The sequence below is a fragment of the Schistosoma haematobium genome, chromosome ZW (assembly GCF_000699445.3).
Source record: "Schistosoma haematobium chromosome ZW, whole genome shotgun sequence".
Classification (NCBI taxonomy): domain Eukaryota; kingdom Metazoa; phylum Platyhelminthes; class Trematoda; order Strigeidida; family Schistosomatidae; genus Schistosoma; species Schistosoma haematobium.
This window is the reverse complement of record NC_067195.1, coordinates 61397767-61423046: the sequence shown is the minus strand read 5'-3', so window position 1 is coordinate 61423046 and position 25280 is coordinate 61397767. Positions and strand designations below refer to the sequence as shown.

At 29.0% G+C, this 25280-nt stretch overlaps 1 protein-coding gene across 1 annotated transcript in view; it reads right to left on the bottom strand.

Moving 5' to 3' along the window:
- The window catches only part of MS3_00004074 (uncharacterized protein), a 66074-nt gene extending 58954 nt beyond the window's left edge, over window positions 1-7120 (bottom strand). Inside the window, exon 1 of the mRNA XM_012938556.3 lies at window positions 6575-7120. The gene's annotated coding sequence lies outside the window, so the exon portion shown is untranslated. The remainder of the gene's footprint in view (window positions 1-6574) is intronic.
- Window positions 7121-25280: the final 18160 nt, after the last annotated feature.

Below are 25280 nucleotides of genomic sequence, written 5' to 3'. Positions count from 1 at the left end.
AAAAATTCAGTTGTATATGTCAACATTGTAGGCGCGAAATATAATGGTCTATAAAAACATATTTAATGCCTTATAGCTTAACTGACCAATAGTTGATACCTACAAAGTGAATCTTGGAAATGATTCCCATCCTAAGAACTTCATGAAATTATACATGTGCTTAGTGATAAATGGAATCAGACATGTATAAAATGAAATAATATTGTATTTTTTCATTACCCAGCGGTTATATATAGGAATCTTGTCAAAGTAATCTAAATTACGGGAATAATAAATTGATTTATATTCAATTAATAAAAATATACTGTAAGATGTTCACTTCAAAGAGATTACCTACAGTATTTTATTTCTCAGAAACAATAATCTTACTGATTTATGTATATACTACCCATATCCTTGTCAAGAGTAGTAAATAAAAAAGAGGTGTAGACAAATGTCAAATGAAAATATAACAACGGTATGATGTCTCAATTAGTTAGACATATGTGAATGGGAAGAAACCAAAAAGGAGAAAACGAGTTAGTTACTCAGTTCCAGATACATATATACGTAGCATAGAATAACCAGTAAATTGTCAGTAAGCATAGCAACGTGATTTTACCACTCAATAATGATAATCGTGAATTTTGAAAACAAATACAATAACATGAAAAGAATGTTAACTGGTAAGCAAACAATCTTACCGAATCGATAATCAATATTGTGACAATGGCGTGAAATAAGTGAATGTTTCAGTTTCTCTCCACATGATCTACATGTTATTAATTAACGTTTTATCATATAAGAAATGATCAATCTAGCAATTGGCGTAAAAAAAGATGATTTCACCGTGTTTATATTTCAATTTCAAAGTATTCATAGTTTAAGCTGTTCATACATGTTAAAAGACTTGTGTAAATTTTGATGAGTTGGTTTCTTATGGATCAACGACCCTCACTAAACTTGTTTTTTCTTTTCAACTTTCCCTTCTATTCACACTAGTTTCATATTGTCTCAATAGTATAAATCATTAAGAATTTTCATCCAAAAGTTTTCTAATTACTTAGTAAATGTTCTCATAAAAGTCAACTTATCAGAAAACCTTCATCATTTGACCAGAAATCAATTGTTTGTTTTATTCGTAAATATGTTTACTGATTATGGATAACTTTATGATATTAGTGGAAAATAAACACAAAGTCATTATTTTTATAATTCCCAGTTACTCATAAAAAATGAAGTCATTTATGAAATAATATATCTATATCACCTTCATTCACAAATAATTGGTTTAAATTTCCGAAAAAAGCTCAATGTCATATTATCATTGAATATAAGAAAGAAAGAAAAAGTGGAAGTCACTTTCATTGTATCTTCATTACTAATTAGTTTTATTATTATATTGAAGATGGTTTTACAATTTTCACAATAATATTCATTATTATATAATGCTACAATATTAAGTGAGGTAAAAAGAATTCATTCTGATCATTTGATGATATTAATTCTTATTAAAAAGAAACTAGATTACTTATTACTGTTATGAAAAAATAAACTTTACAAAATCTTCTCAAATGTTATATATCTTATGTTACACTTCATGTTAGCTTGAAATCGAACTGATCAATCATTAGTATTCTTTATATTCTCTCTTTTAATTTACTAATATTCAGTAGTTTATAATCATCTAAATTATGATGAATATTACAACCAAGTTTGAGACACTTCATGAGTATACATCTATCCCTTCTCCTCATATGAAAAACAAACAAACTTTATACGAAAGCAAATAAAGAAGTCTAATTTTCTAAATGGTATTAGATCAGAATGAAAACAATTTCAAAAATAAATAAATAAATAAATTTTACGTTCATCTCTTCAACTAAATTATTTTAATATCAGATGAATTTTTGTAGAGATTGGTGAGGAGTCCCACAATAGGATGAAACGGCCGTCCAGTGCTTCCAGGTTTTTCATACTGCTCTAGCTTCAACTAACTCATGATCTTAACTATTTAAATTATTTTAATCAATCAAATTAAATTACGCTAAATTTTAAATGTTAATTAATTTATTGACTAGTTAGATCAACATTATTATAAACGAATCGATTTTAAATGTATATTTATACTTTTTTTAATGATTTAATCTATCTAAACTTTATTTTACAAATTGTTACAATTTTTTTCAAATTGAATACATTTTTTTTAAAAAAAAATGCTAAAATCTAATTTAAAATTAACTCAGATTCCATAGCTTTTGTGAATTGATTAGATAATAATCAGCAGTATATATATATCCTATTCATTAATCAATGAAATATAGATTTTAAATGATAATCGATACACTACTAACATTGATCGACCGTTTATGAATAAGCATTCATCAGATAGACATGAATTTCAGTTTAACGATTATATATATATATATATATATATATATATATATCAGAAGGGGTTTTGTGGAGATTTTAGAAATTTCACTGATTGAAATCGTGGATTGGTTGAAGTTAGATATTAACACTGTTGGATGCCAGCCGTCTCAGTGGTCTAGTAGTTGAGCACCTGGTGCGAGACTGTTAGGTCCTGGGTTCGAATCTCGCGGGGTGCGGGATCATGGATGCGCACTACTGATGAGTCCCATACTAGGACGAAACGGTCGTCCAGTGCTTCTAGGTTTTCCATGGTGGTCTAGCTTCAATAGACTCATGATTTCAATCAGTGAAATATATATATATGAACATCGGTTAGTTACGTTTGAAAATACAACATTGATTCAATGAACGATACAAATTTAGTTTTGGTGATCAGTGAAACAAAACAGACATTTTTATTGGTAATCGTTCTTTTTGTTTCCTTTCATAATGTACATCAATTCTTGAAAATAAAAAGACTCATCACAAATTGTTTGCTTTGTTTCAATTAAACTGAAGGTAATTTTTGTCATTCTAAACAATTCCTAGCTTTAATTCTATCTTGACAATAGTTTATTATTGATTTATGATCCACTAATGATGAACACTACTTAAAGTTTTGAGAAAAAATAGACTGATCAGTCTATTTAAAAGCATATGGTTAGGATGAAATTTAATATACTACTGTTAGGAGACCTATGGGCAACACTTGAGTTTCGCTTAACTACTTTTTGCGAAATAAATATTGTAAGGATGAAAAAAATGGTTTGACAAAATGTCGGAGTGATTGAATTGCCATAAATATTGTAGTATCTAGAAAACCGGTCCTCCAGATCTCAAACTGCCTAAATATGTAAATAAATCCCCCAAATTCTAATCTTCTGAATTCTTCATGTCCTTTTTTTCTCTTTCTAAATTTATTTCACTAAATTATGCTCCTTGAATAACATCTTCAAACTATAATCTTTTTGATTACTGCTTATAATTTTACTATTTCTACCACTACGGGATTTGAGTCGACAAATGCATCTCTGTGATAATGTGGTATGGCAACTCGAACTGATGTACGTACGTACGAAGTTCTACATTGTTACTGACTGACTCATGGATATTACAGAAACTATACATTCAGTTATACGAGAAATTTTACGATCACAATTAGTTTACCAAAGTTGAAAAATGAAGGTCACAAAGTAGCCAATAATGTTTCACTTCTGCTCATCATAAAATATATAAATTCCATATTGAAAAACACAAGATCATCCACACTTCGAAAGTTTAAGATCAATAATATTAAATTATTATGCTCTCTTACTAATCACTCTGGTATAATCAGCGTCGTCACTGATTATATTATCAATCAGTTGATAGATCTCAAGTTGAATATATTATCTTTATAGAGAAAAAAGATGTCTTCTGTTAGCTTTGTTAGTTTTTCTAGCAACAAACCTTTCAAATGTGGTCAACAATATATCAAAATTTATTCAGAAATAAACAATAAACTATTCTAATTCGTAATAGTTTTGAGAAGTGTTTACAATTATTTAGATTACTTCCGAGTTATTCACAGTACATGAGAAGTTCTTTTAGAATTTAAACAGTGAAAGTTTTACTTAGGAGGTGATATACATGTATAGATCTCTATTTAGCGGGTATTATTGTAAATCAGTATAATAGATATGACTTAATGCAGTATCTTGCACGAAGCATTTTGCAATACTCTGGAAATTTGTTATAGATTGTTGGAGTAATTACATATGTAACATAATTAGGGTGAATTGTAGAATATCCAGTGATTAACAAAGGAATTTTATCCAATAATGACAATAGGACTTTTCATCCTTAGTGAGTACCGGTTATTGGTATTCCATCAATGGAGTCTATCATCTGAAGCATGTGTCTGCTCATTTACAACCTCTTCAAAAAGTATTTCATTCATCGAACACAAATTTATTCACTAAGTCTTTAAACAATACTTTAGGTGAGAGAACTAGTGATACTACCCAGCTATCTGATTCAAAGTAGGAGTAGAGGGGCTTGAACCTGTAACCTCTCACATCCAAGCCGAGAACTAAACAACTAAGTTACTAACTCACATAAGTTCAGTTGATTCAGTTACAAGTCACCTATTGTCATGAAACTATTCATCTTATCAAGTGCTTTATTATGTACTTATAGCCGCTAACCAAGCACTCCCACTCAGCGTTTTATTGTTTGACTGCTCAGATAAATGAAATAACATGGTTAGGTTTGTTGATGTTTATTATCGATTATCACCAACAATTTTCGTGGTCTAATAAGGTTTTTTCCACTTTCTTGAAAATGAATATTCTATTTAGTGCAAGCAATTTCGCATCCTCCAGAAATCTAGTTCATAGTGTGTAACAGAGTAACTGACAGGCAGTTTTATACAAAGTTGCGTACAAGTTGAGGCTGTCAATTCATTCAGATTCAGGATCACATTGCAGTGTAATGGGAAAAATTCGATCAATTTCCTTTCATAAGAAAATCGATTACCTTACTAATGGAATAGTTAATAAAAGCCTTAATCAGTTATTCTTACACAAAATTAGGCAGATGATTTTAAATATGAAATATGGTAATCGAGAAACTAGTGTTTATACCAGCGAAAATTAGTGATTGCTTACACCAAATTCGTGGAACTCAACTTATGCAGTTAAATATATTTAGAAATTTGGTACACATAAACATATACATAATGGTTAACCGTAACAAATATGTAATGCTTTTTAGTGGAAATACTAGTACTTGGTTTAGTGAATTTGATCCTAACAACCGAACTAAACATAATTTTCAATAAATAGTTTTTTAAAGGATACTATTACATAACTGACTGGAAAGTTTTACATTGAAAAAAACTTTCATCGCAAGCTAATGAATAAAATTCACTGTTGCCGTTGTTTTTGTTCTCTTAATCGACAAGTATCTACTTTAAGTTTAAGAGATATTTTAACGATTAAATGTGGTTAAAATACAACATAAATTACATTAGATTGTCAAATATAAGCTACACTATTCAAAAAGAACATATCAACATAGTGAAATAACAATATAAATATAATAGGAAATTTGAAAAGAAAAAAACTGATTATTGCAAAAGGATTTATTATAAATGATCAAAATGATTATCTATGTCACTTAATCATTTAAAATGTTTTATTGACAAATAATTTGAATAGAGTACAAAACTATAAAACTGAGGGTCTATTCGGTAGAACTATACTATTTGACAAATCGACTTATATTGTTTAATTATACTGTTCAAGTGAAATTTGTGTAATTGAGGACTACATAATCTAGGCATTAAATCTATGGATTTTTTCCGTATTTTTAGTAGACTCACTTTTCATTTCTTTAAATATTAACAACAGATTATAGAAAGAACTATTTCATAACTCATATATTAGATAGCTTATGTCGAAATGTATGTAAACTTTAAAGAAGAATGTATTTGTAAAATCTCAGTGAAAGAATTTGAAATAAATCCAACGTTTCGCCTGGTAATCTGGTTCAATTTTTTTCAAACTTTGTTAAGAAATTTTAAAATAAAGATCTTGATGTACTGAAAGTATTACACAAGTTGCTGAGGTTTAATACTGAACTTATTATAGTACAAATTTTCATAGAGTTTTTCTCAGTTTATACAAAGCAAATAATCACTTGGTATTGTTTGGCTTGTATCTTCCCATTGAGGTTTAAGACTGCAATTGATCAGTCTGTTATTGGCATATGTGCATACTGTGCGTATGCCTCGATATTAATTTAATTCACAAGCTATTTGTAAGTAATGATGGATAGTGGCTAGCAGTGGAATCCAGGACGCGCGTTTCGTCCTGTTTGGCACTCGTCAGCTGGATGTACCTGCATCTCAGAGTTGATGTTCACTCAAATAATCATTTTTATATCGAAACTTTAGTATTTCTAGATAAAAAAATTATCTGATCTGTCTGATAAGATGAGGATGTATCTTTACGACATAAGTGATCCTTATTGATTTTTTAAAAATTCTAGTTTAAATAATGAATGAGATGAAGATATCTGTCAAACATAGGTGAATAAATTGCTTCTAAACATTAATATAAAACTTTTCGCATATTAGTATACATATATACATTTCACTAAATAAACAGAATCAATAAAAATCGATCAATATGTAACTTACCTAGTGTAACTTGTAAGGGATAATTTCAATGTTTGGATTAATAAACATTTAAAGCCCAAGATCATTATTACCAATTGCAGCCATCAAAAAGTAGTGTATTATTATTATTAACTAGTATGGAGTTCAACAACTATAGTCCACTATATACTTTGTTTAATCATGGTAATATAAACAGTACATGTAATAATATTGTAAAACTAGGTATCACAGAATTCAGAAGTTAAAATCACTCTCGCCAAAAACAATCAACGTTAACACGGGAATGAAATATAAAAATTAACCGTTAAATGAAGTGAAAAAATAAGTTTGTTTTAAATTTAACGAAAATTTCAAACCTATGAAATTCTTCATTTACAGTTATCCTCCCTGTCTCATATTCTCTCACATGCATTTGTGTATATGATTGTTCATTCTATACTTCACACTGTTTTTGTTCCTCAATCAATATACATATATGAACATACAGACAAAAATAGTTGAACACACAAAAATATTTTCGTTTTAATTTTGAAAATTGAAGGAAAGACATAAAATTGTAGAAGTTTTTGAGAATTGTTGAATAAACTTTTGTATGTATGTATCGATACAAATAATGTGGATAGGACAATGTTTCACTGTAAATGTGTATCTAACTAACCAACCAACTAACAAATATTTCATCTCAGTAAAATATTACAACACAGATTCGAGTCCACCACCCTAAACAAAATATTAAATTCATATTTTAACTAGTTACAAACGTATACAGACATATACACACAAATTGAAATATGTAAATATCTGTAAAAAGAAAGACAATCTAACAGCTTACACGCATATCACACACCTACATTGTCATTGTAATGTAGCCACGAGAACCATAGTTCATTCTCTTACCCTCTTTTAAAGATCTTTAACTAAAATACGAACTTGAATGTATATATATTTGCGTCAAAAAAAAAACAAACAGAAAAGGCAAAAAGTTGTAACTTTAGTGATAGTTACAACTATTTAGATAAACTTCTCCCACCCTTTGCATACAAATTTCTCAACCTGTTTTGGAAAGAGTTTATGATGATGACTGACCTTTTATTCATTCATTCATTCAATTTAAATCTCTCTTTCTCTGTTACCCTATAAAATATGCATCACTTAGATTGGTTATGAAAAACAACATGTGACCGCAAGTTTTGACTAATGTGTGATTGGTTTATTTAAATAAGTTAATGAATTAATGAACAAAAATCAACTCATGAAAATTATCTTTAAATTTTCTCAGTGTACACATTATACTTTAAAACTGATTCCTATCACGAAGGGGTTCATCGTATAATTCAACTTCTATAGTAAGAAATGATTACTGTTATGCATGAAAATTGGATTCAATTTATTCAGTTACAGACTGTATTAATTATATTATTAGTAATAATAATTATTATTATGAGTTATCATTCGACTTTTTGTTCACCTGTTGATACGCATATAAATATACATTATATATGAATAGATTTATGCACAATACTTTGTATAGTGTTGTATATCCTTCATTGTTGGGAGCATACTTATATGACAGGTTAACTGAAAAATCTTCCCATCCCCCAGAAAAAAAACGAGAAGTTAATAACCAAATGAATTTATTTCATTTAAAAATTTTTTTTAACATTCTATTCCATTAACAGAGATTTGCTTTCTTTTCTATATAAATGATTATAGATTTTGTTAAATGAAAAAAACTCATATTTTATTCGAATTGACATATTTCAGTTTATTTATGAGCAAACTTTATATGATACTAGAGGTTAATTTCATTATCGGTTATTATTTTCCTTTCAAAAATTACTATTATTACTTACAAATTACTCATTTATTTTATTTAAGTAATTAATGTGAGTCAGGGGTCGTCCATCATTGATAATCAATATCATAACAAGAAAAGTGATGTTATGAAGTAGTTTGGGATTTCCTCTATGTTTTCTTTTATTGTGGATATGTAGAATTGGAGAAAATGATTATTGATTGAAAGTAGTGAATAAGAAATTTTAAACTTGGATTTTTGTTAGTTGATGTTAATTAACAAGAATTATTGACAATATTGATGGAGCTGTTGCTCCATGTGGAATTTTGAAACTGTATTAATCTATATGACAAAGGCTTAACCGCATAGCTATAATTCCTATGGCTGACCTATATGATACAGAATTCACCAATAAGGAATTCACAATTAGCATACTAGTTATTAGTCAATGGTAAACCAGTGTTGTTAACTATCTAGTTTAATATATTACTATTGACAATGGATAAGTTTACTCGAATATAATTCGAATATTGAATGTTCTATCTCTGGTTATACAGTCTTTTATGTACTCACTTATCGTGTGCTTCATCATATCAGTAAATTAATTGGAAGAACTGGTTCTGGGTTTTGTAAATGTTGACTCTTATGAACTAGTTATGTTTGATGTTCCAGAAATTAACATTTAATTTGAGTCATCGACTCTGCTAGTCAATATTACCACTTAAATTTTATAGCCAGTTTTTCAATTCATACAAAACTGACTAATATGTAGCTTTTATCGATTTGAAAATCTCATTTGGTATTTACCCGTGATTCCACGTAAAACCGAACCTAGAACACATTGGTCTTTCAGATAACCCTATAACTTTGGACTATATTGTTTGAAATTTAATGGTTATCTATCATAAATTTAGCCTATTTCATATATGTAAACATATATATAGGAAATTATGAAGTACTATAGAAAACGGAAAATATATGTGCTGTGTCCTAGTTGGAAGCTAGAAAGATTCAAGAAATCCATTTCAAAGTTAAGTAACAGGACCCATAGGATTGTTATTTATTAATGTAGGTAATATGGAGGTTTTCTATCACTAATAACGGTTATGAAATCATATATGTTAATAGTTTCAAGCCAAACCACTTTTTATAATTATAAGTTAAAAATATTAAGTAGTTAATGTATTTTAAAAATTATTACCGACCTGAATGAATATTTGTCATATAATCACGGAAAACCAGTAAACTATAGATATCTGCAACATTTAATTCGTAACAGGATGTAAGCATAGTGAACTCTATGTTCTACTAGTAACATTGTTCTAACAAAATGTAACGACGAATATTTATCAATAATATATGTATTGAATAAAGTTGTAATTTTGAGTTCTAATAATGCTTTAACGATTTGGATATAGGGAGAAACTTAAGCATTTAAACAACAAATTTGAAGAGAGTCTTTCTATATAAATTTGTACACAGTTACTAAACCACTCATTTATAGTTTAATCAAATATTCTTTACGACAATTTGTTACATAGAAGATAAAAGACTAACAGAACAATATCAAAGAAATTTTTATTCTTCACTATAAACAAATTTGAGCAAATAATAAACTTTTCTCTATTCATGTTTCTTTTCATCATTTCATCAGTCTATATGGTATGATTGGATACAAATATTATTTTCATCATCGATAATATATCTTAGAAAATATCACTGATAATAAGGGAACATTGAATATATATATCTTATATCCTAGTTTGAAATAAATTAACAAATTAACCAGAACCATCTCCTTTCAAACTCACAGTCATTATTAAATTAAAATCTTTAACTCAAATAACATCAAAGGTATCCATCTTAGCTTCAAATCTTCTTTATCATTTGATAAACAGAATGTTTCATTATTATCCTTAAAATTGATACATATCAACATGGATATATGAATATTTATCATTATTCCATTTAGAATAGTTTAGATAATGTTGATTTACTTCATAGGAATTCTTTTAATCATTCATTCATTTCAATTGAACAAATAAATTATGTCATTGTTTGAAATAAATTCTATTCAATCAATCAATAAAATAATTCGTCAATCAATTTTGATTGAATATAATTTTAATTAAAATAAAAATCAATATTTAACTTGATTAATTTTAATAGTTTGTTTTTAATATTAATTAACGTTTTTATTTTTCAAAAAAAAATAATCCGTTTTTTAAAACTAGACAAATTCCACAACGGTTAAAAAAAAATCCATAAAACTATGATTGTCATGATATTTTTATAAATTTTTTTTTGTTGTAAAAATAAAATTCCATATCAAGTTCTAAATTGTTTTCTATCATTAAGAATTTCATATTTACATTGATATTCACATGGATTTGATTTATGTGCTCAATTTTAAATTTAATTATCTTGTCAACAAGTTTTAATTCCAAAAGTTAACAACAAAAAAAACAAAACAAACAAACGAACATGTTTAAACGTGCCTTATCTTAGTACACTTTTCATATATATATATATTCAATACATTCATATTCATATACATATACATATGAGAAGAGATAAACAGAGATGAAAACACCATGTTTTGAGTTTTGATATGATACATTTGTAGTAGTTATTGATATTGGTGTAATGGTTATAAACTTTAGATAAGAATTTTAACAACAGTAACAAAACAAAAATGTAATAAGGGTGGATGAATGTATGATTTTTTTTGTATTGATGGAGTTCATTTATTGATTAATAATTCATTAAATAAATAAGATAAGTAGAAATAATGTGAAACAAACAAAAAAAATGAAAAAAAAAAAATAAAATTTCATAAAACAAAAACACACACTTGAAACTATTACTACTACTAACCGACTTTGAGTCTTAAGATTCTTTATCTGTAATTTTTTTTTCTTAATAAATAAATGGTTTTCATATATCATGTGTAAACAGTAAAAAATACCAATAAACTTTATTGTTTATTCATTTTTATATGTTGTATGTTGTGTATAATTTAATTGTGTTTGATGTATGTTGTGATAGTTGGATTTAAGTGAGATGACAAAGATGAATAAATCTGCGGTAAATGTACGCTTTCTCTCTCTCTCCCTCTCTCTCTCTCGAAAACTACCACATTTGAAATAATCGCTATATATATATGTATATATATGCTATAAGTTTTTTTCCTCAGACAATTGTGTACAATAATATTCATAAAGAATATTATGTTCAATTATATGAGATGGTAATTTGAACGAAAAGCAAACAGAGAGGCTTTTTATAGTTTAAATGACGATCTGATTTTACTCAAACAGCCTTTATAAACTAAGGAAGACTGGGCATAAACAGTGCGACCTACGATCCCGGTAGGTATAAAATCCAAGATTCGCATGTCTCATGGTGCATACTCAGCCATTAGAACCACACTAGGACAAAACAGCTACTCAGTGTTTTCTCATTTTCAAATCAGACCTATCTTCGAAAAAAACCTACAAACTAAACTAGTCGCTACAATATTTCTTCGCTTAACTTCATATTATGTAATAAAGATATGATCTGAATAGTTTTCGGATGGGATGAAAAAGTATTTGAAGACTTTCCTATAAACTGTCTCCTATTTTATTGGTCCATTATGACAGTAAAACCCAACATATTTCGACAGTATAAATAAAATAATGAGTTTCTTTCAGCTAGTTCTAGATGGATTACGATGATATTCTTTTATCATGGTATGTTATAAATTTTTAACTAATTTAAAGATATGCTATGCCGATGAGATGATTATTGAACGTAAAAAAATAATGTTCATTTAAATTAAACAATTACAGTATGCTACATTCAAATGGCTATGCAACCAAGAATAAGTAAAGAAGTAACATTAACAATAATCTACAATGATGTTTTTAGGTTTAATAACACAAAATGAATGGCATAACACGAAAAATAAGTGAACATCATCCAATTGTAAGACATTTGATTTTACAAAGGGAAGTCAGTTGATTACAATTAACGTAGGGGTTAGAAAAATGTGTATTGATCCAAGTAGGTACATATAACATGCCCACAGACATTGTAGAAAGTAGTAAGGTGAGAAGTAGCATATAAAAAGAGACTTAAGCTGCGATGAGAAGTTAAACATAAGAAATATAGTTTAGAACGAATGAATGAAGTTGAAGAATAAAAAGTATAGAATGACACTAGATACGGGATTCAAAAAATAAACTCCACTTCATCCGATTTTGAATTATCAAATCTCCTGTCAGCGATCAAAATTTTTACTCTGGTTCCAACCAGGAAGAGACCATTTACTAACCGTTTCATACCAACCTTATCAAGCGATGTGACATTATTTGTCCGCCACACCCACAATTCAGAATCGGACCATTTGCCAAGCACATCACAGCTAATAAAATGGTTTCCTATCTATCCAGCATTTGAATTCCGACGTGAAGTAAAGATAGAGATATAAGTGGTACAAAATGGAGTCAGTACCAAGTATAGGTATCACGTATTACAGAAGTCTACAGTCTCTAGCTAGAGAGATCATTATACTATAAATAATTCTTCCTCATCTTATACAGTTAATGCATTACCCTCCTAGACGGAATTTAAGACAAAGCTTGGTGAAAATTTGTGTCTGGACAATCCTCAATGTCCTATTGTAACATGTTAATACATTTTCTATCAACCGACCTTTGACAGATAATGACCAGAACTCTGTTTCAGAAAGTATCCATGGATAGTGACTCACTCCAAATCCGATTTCATCAGCAATCGATTTAAGTAACAAGACTACTATTAATCGTGGTACAATGAATGGAAGACTTAGTTTGGGCTCAGTTATTGAATCATACCCAGTTTTTTTAATGCACCATATAGATATTTATTATAACTTAGTGTAAACCGCTTAATCTTCAATGAGCGAAATTCAACATCAGTTAATTTACACAAGAAACCTAATTATCAGGATAGACTGACCGGTCAGTAAGTCAACAATAACAAATATTTAAGTTTACTTAGAGTGAATGATTTCTGTGCTTTAGTTGACCAAGTATAAACAACATTAGTATTGATTAACTAATAAGTAGTAGCAGATGAAGTTTTTTCAATTCGTTTATTACTGATAGAGTTCTATAGATGAAACATTAGTCAAAGTGACTTGATATTCCATTCACTATTCTCCGAAATTTTATGGATGTAGGCAAACATTAGGGAGCTGTAAACACGGATATTTTTCTAGTTATCACTCGTCAGTATTAAGGACTATAAAAACATGATGTTCATTACTACTCAATGACTGATTGCCATAAATACCTCTGTCCTACAGGAAGTTTATCCTGTCCTGAATAGCTTAGTGGTAACTTCTCAAACTGTGTATCTGGGTAGAAAAATCCCACGATTGTAGATAAACCTTGGTGACAAGTGCCAAATGATATAAAAACTAGGCTCACCATTTCTTCCATACTATCCCCAACCAAATAACTTAAACAGCATAAACATTTTAAAGTATGTGCATTGAATTTGATCATTATAAAGCAAAGGAAACAGATTCTTGATGAGCACTCCCACACAGAACAAAGTGTATCATGAATTCAATCACTAAATACTTTCAAGAGATATTACTCTACAACATCTGTCTGACTCAGTTTGTTAATTTTATTTACTTAATATTTTCGATCACGAATGTCTCTTTTGACAGAAAAGCAGTGAATTTATTTGAGGGCTGTACTATATTATAAAGTGACTAAAATGAGAATTAAGGTTTTGACTGATGAGCTTTGAGTTATCAGTCATGCTCTCCGTGATGTCTACAGGTTAACATTTCGATTCTACGAGCAGTTATAAGTTCATATTAGCTGAATTGTCTCAAACTATGAACAAACTTCCAACTATTGCTTCTTATTCTTCAGTGATTCACTTAAAACGAATGATATGTTGTGAAAATAGCTATTTTCAAACTATAAAAATTATCCATAAAACCCCTTCAAGTGAATAGTGACAAACGAATAAATTTTTTTTAAAAATATATCTCACCAATAATTTATCTAACCCTCATAATTCACATTAAAATTTTAACGAAAATTTTATTTTCGAATAAAATTTCATCGTAAACAATTTTGATTCGCTTTTAGAAAAATAAAATTTAAGTTAATTTAATTTAACTTGAAAAATTCAATGAAATGACAGACAAAATAAACCCCTTTCTCTATACAAACTATCCTTATGTCTTTTCTATCCATCTACTTATCTCTCTACTTCTTTTGTCTCTCTCTTAATGAGACTATGAAGATAACCAGTGTAGAAGAATGAAATATTCTAATATTTTTTGTAAGTTAGATAGATGTGTGATATAAAGAAAAGTTTTAATACTTTTCAAAGAATTTTTAAAAAAAATTAGGCAACAATTCCATATTTTTTTAAAAATATATTTTTAACGTGTTTGTATGTACAAGGTGATGTACATATGCATGCATTGAATACATATTTCCAAAGCTCTATGATGTACAAAGAAATAGTGTTGTTAGAAACTAGTCTTGGTTTTCATTAAATTAACTTAATGGATAGATAAACTTATAACGTTTTTATTCGTTTGAACATGACACCCTTTTTTCATTATGTATGATTCGTCTCCATAGATATATGAATATGTATTTAGAGTTAAGAATTCGTAGAGATTTGTAAAAGTTGTTAATATTAAAACAATAATGATCGGGTCAATTGTGCATTGAATATATCTACGGTTTAATAGTATATAAGTAGATTTATTATTTGTTCATGTTTGTTTTAGAAACCTTGCTAACTTTTTCAGATAGGATTATCTTTAAAATTTACATCTTATAATGAATAATACATCAAACGAACCTTTGATTTCATTAAAGGATGAGTTATGTAGTATATACATAGAATAGTCTAAATGTATGTGTAAAACTGTTAAATACTTACGTTACATGTTACATATAAGATTTTGTTGATACGATAAATAAAAAAATTAAAATTCTACTTACAAATGCTTTAAAGTAGTCGTCATGGAAATAAAATAATATGTGTAATCATACTATTTTTTAAAAAATAATCATTGTAACAATAGTAGTATTACTGCTACGAATAATAATGATAATAGTAGGATTATTTGTGTTCATTATTGAAAAATAACTTATTAATCTTTTCTTTATTTTTTTCCTTCTATTTCTCATTTCATCTTGTCTTATCTCACTTATTTACCTACTCACACTTCTTTGAAAATTTCTTCTACTTTGCCTAATCTTCATTAACTATCTAACTCTTAGTTCTGGTTAAATCGAAAATAAAATAATCTAATTAATGAATTTATTTCTTTTTATATCTTATATTCCCTACATTTGTAAATGATGATGATGATGATTATGATGAGGATGAGGATGAAGGGAATTCAGTGAGTCTTTGAATTTACTTTCATTTTCTCCTATCTCTTTATTAATTATATTATTAAGCCTTTATGCTATTAGTATGAGTATTTTCTTATAGATAAAATAATAATAATAATAGTAATAATGATAAAAAAAATTATGATGATAATGATAAATATGAATTTCTTTTTCTTTTGTCGTATAGGCTAATATTTTATTGTTTTTTAAAACTGTTCTTTATGTTAGATTTCTTTATGAGTTTTCACCTTTTATTTATATATTCAACAGTTGTAATGATTGTTCACCTTCTCTACATTTTCCCATTTTAGTCTGTTCATTCAAGGATAAATCAATTTTTTTTATAATGGTAAGGCAAAAAGTCACTATATATATATATATATATATATAAATACACATACAACATCAATCTACAATGATAATAATGGGAAAGAACCGCACTCGGATAATTTTAACTAGGCATTATATATACATATATATATCTGACCACTTTAATATGGATAAATACAAGTATATTTTAGTATGATAATTAGTAAGGAAAATTGATTTATGAATAAATAAAAAAGAAGTATAAAATCAATCGAATATAAATTTATGTAGAACAAGTAAACTAGTGATTTACATCTTCATTTTGATTGGTTACAAAATTTGATGTTGTTCTCCATGTTGATATTGAAATTTGAAGTAAATAAAAAAAAGGACAGATAAACATTTTATAGAATAACTTAAAGGAAAAATGAAAATTTATTGTTTTAATGGAAAGATAAAAACAAAAGAAGAGAAGAAGCAAATGATAACTGAAAAAAAGTAAGATTGAAGTAGGTTGCCGAGGAAGAATCATAAATATGTGATGTAAATTCATAGAAAAAAACTGTCTATCTATAACTCACCTAAAGGGAATAAAATTTATTTCCTTTCACTTAAATTTATATACAAAAGCTGCTACGATTTTTAAATGTACTCTTTGATAAAAATAATAAACAGTTTTTTTTCTTTCTTTAATACTAGTTTCTAGGATGTTCAATTACCACCCCCAAATATCTTGGTACGGCCGAGAGTGGAGAGAATCCGCTCTCTCTCTCGAAATGCTCTCACATGGCCACGCGTATACAGCCTCTGCCAGGGAAGTCCTACTCATTGCCTTCTCATGGCCGGGGTGTTGTTTACGAAAATGAGAGGGCGAAAAGCGAATGTCCGGCGCTCTAACCGGATCCCAAACCAATGGTGCACATGGGCTCCAGTATCCTGTGGGAACAAATGGCGTATGAACCAATTGTTGGTCACCGGCTACCATTGCAATTTTGAATTTTGGTTCATCTAATACAGTAGTAACATCAAATATTGCGAGAGAAAATGTAGTTGAAAGTGAATGATAAAAATCTGTATTGAATTGATCATTAAATTATATTCTTTTTTTATGATTATCATTACTATCATTATTAATTCTCTTTATTTGACTAAATTAACCAACGGTTAAGTTAGAAAACGTAGCTAGATGATTTAAAAATAAGATCTTATTAAAATGTTTTTAATTACAACACATCACAGAGTCTTAAAGGGTTAAAACTTGATATATATATTGTTCGACCAATTCCTTTTTAGTATACAGTGGTTTATGGACGGTGTTAAATGTAAATCAAAGTGAATCATAGCAATTCTTGTTTCAATATACCACAACCTACTTGATAATGTAATACAACTACAGTTTGACTATCATATATCAGAGTGATAATTACTGCATATTTAAATTTAAAGTGAGGAGTGAATATTTTTGTCAGATTATCTCTCGGGAGTTAGTGCTAATGCAAAGACATTTAATATATTATCACTTTTGAAAGACGTCAGTTTTGAAAGGTGATTATCATATGTAATATGAATTTCAGGTGATAGTAGATGGAATTATTTACTTATTTAGGTTTATTGCCTCTATTATGGCACAGCTTGCCCACTAGGTGTTGTCAGTCTACCATGTCATCAGTATTCTTTTCAATTTGTTGCTCTTGATTTCTGCCCCTGATTCTCGGCTCCATATATTATTTGGTGTGCCCTTTTCCCTTTTTCCTTGAGTTATCTAAGTTAGAGCTTAGTTCAAAATGCAGTTTAAAAAAGATTCCACAAGCTGTGTCCTATCAACTTAAAGAATCTTTTGCTAATTTCATCCTCAACTGATGACCGTCTTGTTCCCTGGTATAGTACTTTATTGGGATGGTGAAGATTTTCAGCTGACGTAGATTATTTTGTTGATGTAATGATTTCTGAGCTTAGAGAAACTCAAAAAATCGTGAGTTATTTTTGACGGTTTCTGGCCTCGATGTTTAGGAACTCCTCATATTGCTCTGCCTACCTCTTTCGCTGCTCCTGAACCCCGGTGACTGATTTTCCCTTCTAGCTTTTGGCTTGCCGCTCCAGTCTTCCTTTCGAGCATGTTTATTTTATCATGCAGTTCTCTCAAATTTCCTTCTGTTGCTACTTACTCTGCCGCAGTCACCAGATCTACATATTTCTTATTGTCAGGTCCAATCCCTTTCATCACTCATTTATTTATCTCTTTACACACGCCCCGTGCCTAGGCTTCCTTTGCTTTAAATCAGCTATTGATGACTGATGTGTTTTTGTTGTTCATTCTTTGAATTCTACCTAGACCTTTTACAGAAACCCATCCTTTATGCTGGTGCTTCTCGAGGGCCAGCGCCTCCTGTCATTTCGAAGTTATTGCTTTTGTAATCCAATTTTTGTACCTTATTTTGATACATATGTAATCGACTTGGTTCTCCGTAGTGTGGTCCCGTGAAGCTCATGTAACGTTGTGTATACGTTTGTGGTGGGAAGTGGTACCATTCTTTTTCATTTTTCCAATTCATGTCACCCTATGATGCGTTTATACCCGGATTTCCCCATTTTCGACCCTAGAGTTTAAGTCTGAATGAGATATATTGTAATTCCACCCATCTTCGCTTTGAGGGATACTGTGATGTTTGATTTATGTATTTACCATATTGTAATTGCTTTCGGGCTTCTTTTTAGGGCACCGATGGGACATTTTATCCAAGGTGGGAGTACGATAACACCTTTCCCGTTGCTAATCTTTATCGTTCAGTTCTGTGTGAAATGGGTTTCACTTATTCTAAGCATCACTGGATTGTATATTTTTACTCCCGCTCCTATTTGAATGACTCTCAATATTCAACGTTGTTCGGATATTTCATGTACCTAATTTATTTGTTGCTCTGGTTGTCAGTAGGAAAATAAGTCTCACGGCTTTCAAAGAATCTCAGCTTTCATCGTGAGGCTTCATAACTGTCCTATGAGAAGACTCTTTAACTTCTAGGGAAGAGTTTGAATGAGTTGTTTAGTTCATTGTAGTTAGCGTATTTTCAGCGAAATTTTTTAAAGAATGAATCTGTCAACCTTACTCCCAGCTCTTTTCTTTTACCCATGCTTGGGACCTCTAGTAACCTAAGAGTGGCTCCAGGCGGAGTTAATTAGTGCAGTAGAGAGATTAAAGGGGTAAAAATATCTGAAGTCACCATGAAAAGAGAAAATGAGAGAACTAATTAAGCGTATTAATTAAACATTCCTATATCGAATATTATACAATAAAAAAGTAACCGTGTGATATCCTGCTTTACGTTCGAGACCTGAAGAATCTTTAGGAAGTCATGGTCTATGACAACAGGCTGTTGAATATAATGTTTTGAATGGATGGTGAGTCTGTGATTGAAATTGGACTTTTAACAAGTTGATAAGACCATATCACAAAGATAATCTTTATCACAATTTGAGGGAATTTACTGAATACATCTGTCGCAAATCTTGATAATAAATTTACATATGGGTTCTAAGTCAAATAACTCCCTAAAATAAACAGCTTTGCAGACCTGCAGAATGAATGCTAATCTAATTAGTTTCAATGAGTATTTCGATAATGCAATGAGAAGACGTAGTTTATCAGAATTATGTGATATATTTGCGCAATACATTTCGAACAATCTGATCACACATATACTTGTTAAGAACATTTATATATGAAATGTATTGCGCAAATATATCACATAATTCTGATAAACTACGTCTTCTCATTGCATTATCGAAATTTATCAAAGGGACCAAATGTTTTAAATCAATGAGTATTGTTAGCTGAAGAGGCTCGATTATCTTAGCCATATCCCAGCCCAACCAATTGAGAAACATGCCTTCGTCTAGATTGGAAGTCTCAGGTTCTTTTGCTCCTATCTAATTCAAACACATTGTTCCTCCCAATAATTATGGTCTTATTCCCTGTTTGCTTTCAGGATATCATTCTTGATACCAGCATCTTCCAATTCTGTCGTTCTCAGAGTTTTTTTGAAGTATTCTGTGAGGTCAGTGGAATTTGCACCTTTTACAAACTCATATCAGCAGATGCAGCGTGAGTTTTGCCAGTTCATGCTGTGATACACACATTTGTCATTCTCATTGTAAGTGAAATTTATAAGTGTGGCTTTATCACCATAAAAGTTCAAGTTTCTGAAGTATCATCATTAGTCTTCTGGACTTTCGTGTTTCAGATAATAATAATAATAATAATAATAGCATCCACAATAAGTCCTTTTTGCTTTCTTCTTATTACCGTGTTCAGGGAAAGGTACTAATCAATACATAAGCTGGTTACTTTCATTTCTTATGATAGATGAAAATAACTAATGTAAGCTTAAGCTGCAACCGCTAGGACTTCTTTGTAACAAAAGGATTTAAACTAGAGATAGTTACAGTAGGCTTCATAAGCCACCGTTTGACTGAAAACTATTGTAATTTAGGCAGATATTATTGAGTAAACGGACGTCTAAAATATTTTCCACGTTTCCATTATGTACGCTGACACATTTTGGGCTTTTAGGGAAATAACTCAATTTTCGAGTTTTAGCCTTTTGTATCTGTGAAGTTTCATTTCTACTGAAGTTAAATGAAAACGACCATCAGGTTTCCTGTAATACGAATGATCGCAGATCCTGTTCTAGAAATGGTAAACCCAGGGTGGGCATCACTTTTTGTTATAGATTAGCATAAACAAATAGGTTTCTTTAAATTTCTGATATTCTACATTCATAGATGAGTAATAGAATTCACCAATTTTATTGCTCAGATGGATATTAGGAAATAATCTTTTAAAGTCCAAAACATGTTTACAGTAATGTGATCATTTGTAAGTAATTTCAAATGTATCGTTAAGAGTTGGAAGTTTGAATACTTGATGGCAACTGGATTAGTAATTCATGGATTTGAATGTCTTAAAATGTAAATTATCTATTGAAATACGTATATCTTACTATGTGAATAATTATGAAACACAATCAGTCGTTTACCTGTTGTCTCTCATATCAACCCCTTATTATATAATCTAAATTATTTAATATTTAGAGAATGTTGTAGTCAATATGAAAATGATGACAAACAATTCTAATTAGCTTCTTTACTTACTAACTCGATAAGAAAAAAACCGCTAACCAGAAAAAAGAATTCAATTAGCTTCTTTATACAAATAAAATTTTTATCGTTTAGATGTAGCAAAACTATTTCAAACCCAACGCGCTATCTACGTGTATTTTAAACTAGCGAAATAATCTTACATTTAATCATGATATTTTTTCCTTAATAGAACAGTAAAAAATACCAAGATGTATTCATTTACAAATTTATTTCTTACTTCCAAAAAGACAGTTAAACATTGAACCAAATGTGAATGAATACATAGTTTCTTTTTATATTAAAGTAACTCTTTTTAATTAAAATTACACAATTTACAATTACATATAATGTATGTAACAATGTATTCAATACAAATGACCCATTTCTAACACTGAATTCATCGGCATAACTATTGAATGATATTGAACTAAATGACTTAAGCAATGCATTCAATAAGATATTGTTATGATTGTGAATCAATGTGTATGTGTGTGTGTGTACGCACATATTTGTGTAATACTTAAATAGTTGTGTTAAGCACAAGTATTTAGGTGCCTAAATAATTTCAAAATTGCCACACACACATAAAGAGAATTTACTACTTATTTATTTATATAATAATGGGGGAATTTCTTTTATAAATGATGATTAACATTCAAAAAAATCCCGAGAAACTAAGAAAAATAATAACATGTTCAAGTTTTTTTCTTTTCTTAATAGTAAATTAACTAGTATCCATATCATATCAATTATATACATAAATGTATACATAAGATATTCACAAGTAGATTATATTGACTAATCATTTTAGATAATGTTAAGTAGTAATCCTATAAAATGAAAGAGAACAAAAACATTTTATCATAAATAATCATGTTGCCTATTTTTATTTGTACATATATTTACTACAAGTATAGATGCATAAACAAATTTCCATAAAAGTTTGCAAATTAAGATAAAATTAATTTTGGCGCCAATAAGAATTTTTATTTTGTTTAAATAAATCGTCATATGTATAATAAACCATATTGTTGTTGTTTTTCTTTTTTTAGCTTGTTACTTTCTTTTTTTTCTACGTATTTCATTTTTCTCATTTTCCTATTACCATAATTTTTCTTAGATTCTATAAGTTTCTTACAAAAACTTGCTTACATTTATGCACATATGAACACGTAAACATGAAAAAAACAACTAAACAAAATAACCTAAACCAATACTGGGAGGTAGTGTTCATTAACCAATATTCTATTACTTAAAAGTTATTTTGTTAATGTTCGGACAGTTCAAAGGATATATATTTGTAGTATCTAACAGTAGTAACGGTTTTAATAGAAGTACCAGAAGCAAGAGTACTGATGATATTAGTATTAATAGTATGTAAAGATTCTCAATAAATAAACATTTTTCATATGTATACACTACTAAAATTAGTTCTTTTTTTAAAGACAGTGATTATTACACCAACATCAATTGCCAAAAGAAGCATCAAAGACAAAAAAGAAATCAGAAGGAGAACAATTCATTTTGATGTATTTTATTAGTTTGTTTATTTACTTATTTAGTTATTTATTTATCTGGTCTTCTTGGAGTGCTTCTCTTTTCTTATTTTCATTTCTCTTCGCTTTTGTTTTCTTATCATTTTTAATTCTTTTTTTCTTGAAAAGCTACTAGCAAAAATAATGAATAAATTAGATGAGATGAAAAGAGGGAAAATAAGTGACAACTGGTAAACAGGTAAAACACACACACACAAAGACACATACGATGTTAATCACTCACGTTCTTCATCTAGTTTATTTTTTATTTATATAACTGTTCTGGTGGAGTTTATTTTTTTGGTGCATATTCTCTTCTCCATAATTCTTAATGTTAATTCTATTGTTTTCGTTGTCGTTGTGGTTGTTATTATTTTCAATAATGTCATAAATTTGTGGAGATGTGTCGTTGATTTCGTAAATTCTTCTATCGTTGTAGTTGTTAGTGTTTAATTAAACTAGATTTGTTTATGCTAAATTTGAAGTTAGTACTCTCTTTTAATTTGAATAATTCTACTCAAAAGGAAGAATAGAAAGATATTGGTTAGAAAATATGTGGTGAATTTTATGAAAGAAATTGATTTTCTTTTTTTTTGAAGATTTATTTTCTATTTACTTTCTTAAAAATGATTTATTCACTTTGATGAATCCATTAAGGTGAATTCATGAAGTGTTTTCTTTTAAAAGAGTGACACTATTTTTAAGTGTATTTTACAAAACAATTCAGATGTACTATTGAATAGAGTTGTTACCGATCAATTCGGAATGTTTTATTTGTGAAAAGTGAAATACATTGGTTGAATATAAACATACCCTGATAAAAACAGGTCATTATATTTAATGCTGGATTTCTCATTATCATGATATTTACAATAATATGAATTATTACTGGTTGCTAACACTCTCCTGTTTTATGGGGAATAATCCCATAGAAAATGGAAATTGACTTCAAATAATTTGTGTTAATCTTATGAAGAATTACTAATTTTATGGATCAATATAATTTTATAAAAATACATCTAACTTACTGAATCGAATTGCTAAAGTCACAAGAAAATCCAATGGTAAGGTATTTATCAAATTATCTAAAGTAATAGATAATAAACGATCTTCAAACAGGATGAGTTTACTGAAGATATATGATTAATATAAGATTGTTTTTAGTAGTATGTTTCACTGATATATCTCTCTGTTATCTCTTTTGCTTCCAGGATTTCAAGTTGTATTGAGACTACATTGTGTAATAATAGTATATCTATCTACACTTAACAACTTAAGTCATAACAAAAGATTGTGGTCACACCAAGTATTTCTATTCAAGTTTCTAGCTATAGCACACGGAAGTGACAGAAATTATTAAGTTAACCAAGTTGTAAATACCTCAGTCCTATAGGCGGTGTTAGAACCCGAGAAACATAATGAATGGTAATTTTGGGATCCTTTTATGGACCAATACTAAACGTATATTCTTATTGTATTATTATGTTATGATGGAAAGAAAAGTCAATTTTCGATTGAATTACTCATTATGAGTTTTATTCAACATTAAATCCGTTTTGATTCAACGTGAGGATCATTTGATTTGTTTTCCCAGTATGATATTTTCTTCTGTATAATAAACGATATTCTTGTATTCAGTTGACATGATCTATGCTCAGTAAGTGATTCGTTATAACTGAGTATGTGATGTAATCCTAATTAATAATCAAAATGGGTGTACAATCAATATATAAACCAGTGTATTTTAAACTATATTTGATTCGTTATCATCATAGTGTTTGGGCTAATAAATCTTCACTTATACCAGTCTTGTGTTCTTAATTTCGCATCGTGGGAATTGCCGAGGTCCCTAGTTCCGAGTATAAGTGATCAGCGCTTTTGTTTTTCCGACACAACAGGCAGTTAGTCGTTATTTAGATTTTTTTATTGGTGATGTCTAAGGTTGTGAGGCTGCGTGACACAGGTTTGAATATCACAGGAACAATCCGTTCTGTAAAGATTATGGGTACATTTTATTGACAAGTACTAACTAGCGTGAAATCTAGGTCTAAGATCCCGTGTCTATTACTTCCAATCACCTAATATTTTTGATTACAGCAGTTTACAAATACTCTAATAAATTTTCTCAATACACTGATACCCAATTTTCGTGGTATTTGTATTGAAAAAATCTAGTGAAAATATACGTATATGAACTTTAAAAAACGACTTTTTAAAATGGAAATTTGCAAATCCACTAATACGTGATCTGTTTAGCAAATATACTAACTTGATAATTTAGGTTGTTAGTGGAACTTAAAAAAACTCCCAGGAATCTCATAGAGGTTGACCAAGAAAATAACATACGAAACAAAATGTGTTTTTTTCTTACTTGAACTAGCTTTTCAATAAGGACTATAAGAGTGCAAATGGCAATTGAAGTCTCAGACAACCGTTGATCTCTTATGTTAATAAAAATATAGAAAGTGAGAAGTCTCTAGGACTCACCTGTTACTGATTTATTATCTCCATTATTATTGATGCGCTGGGTTTGAGAAAGGTAT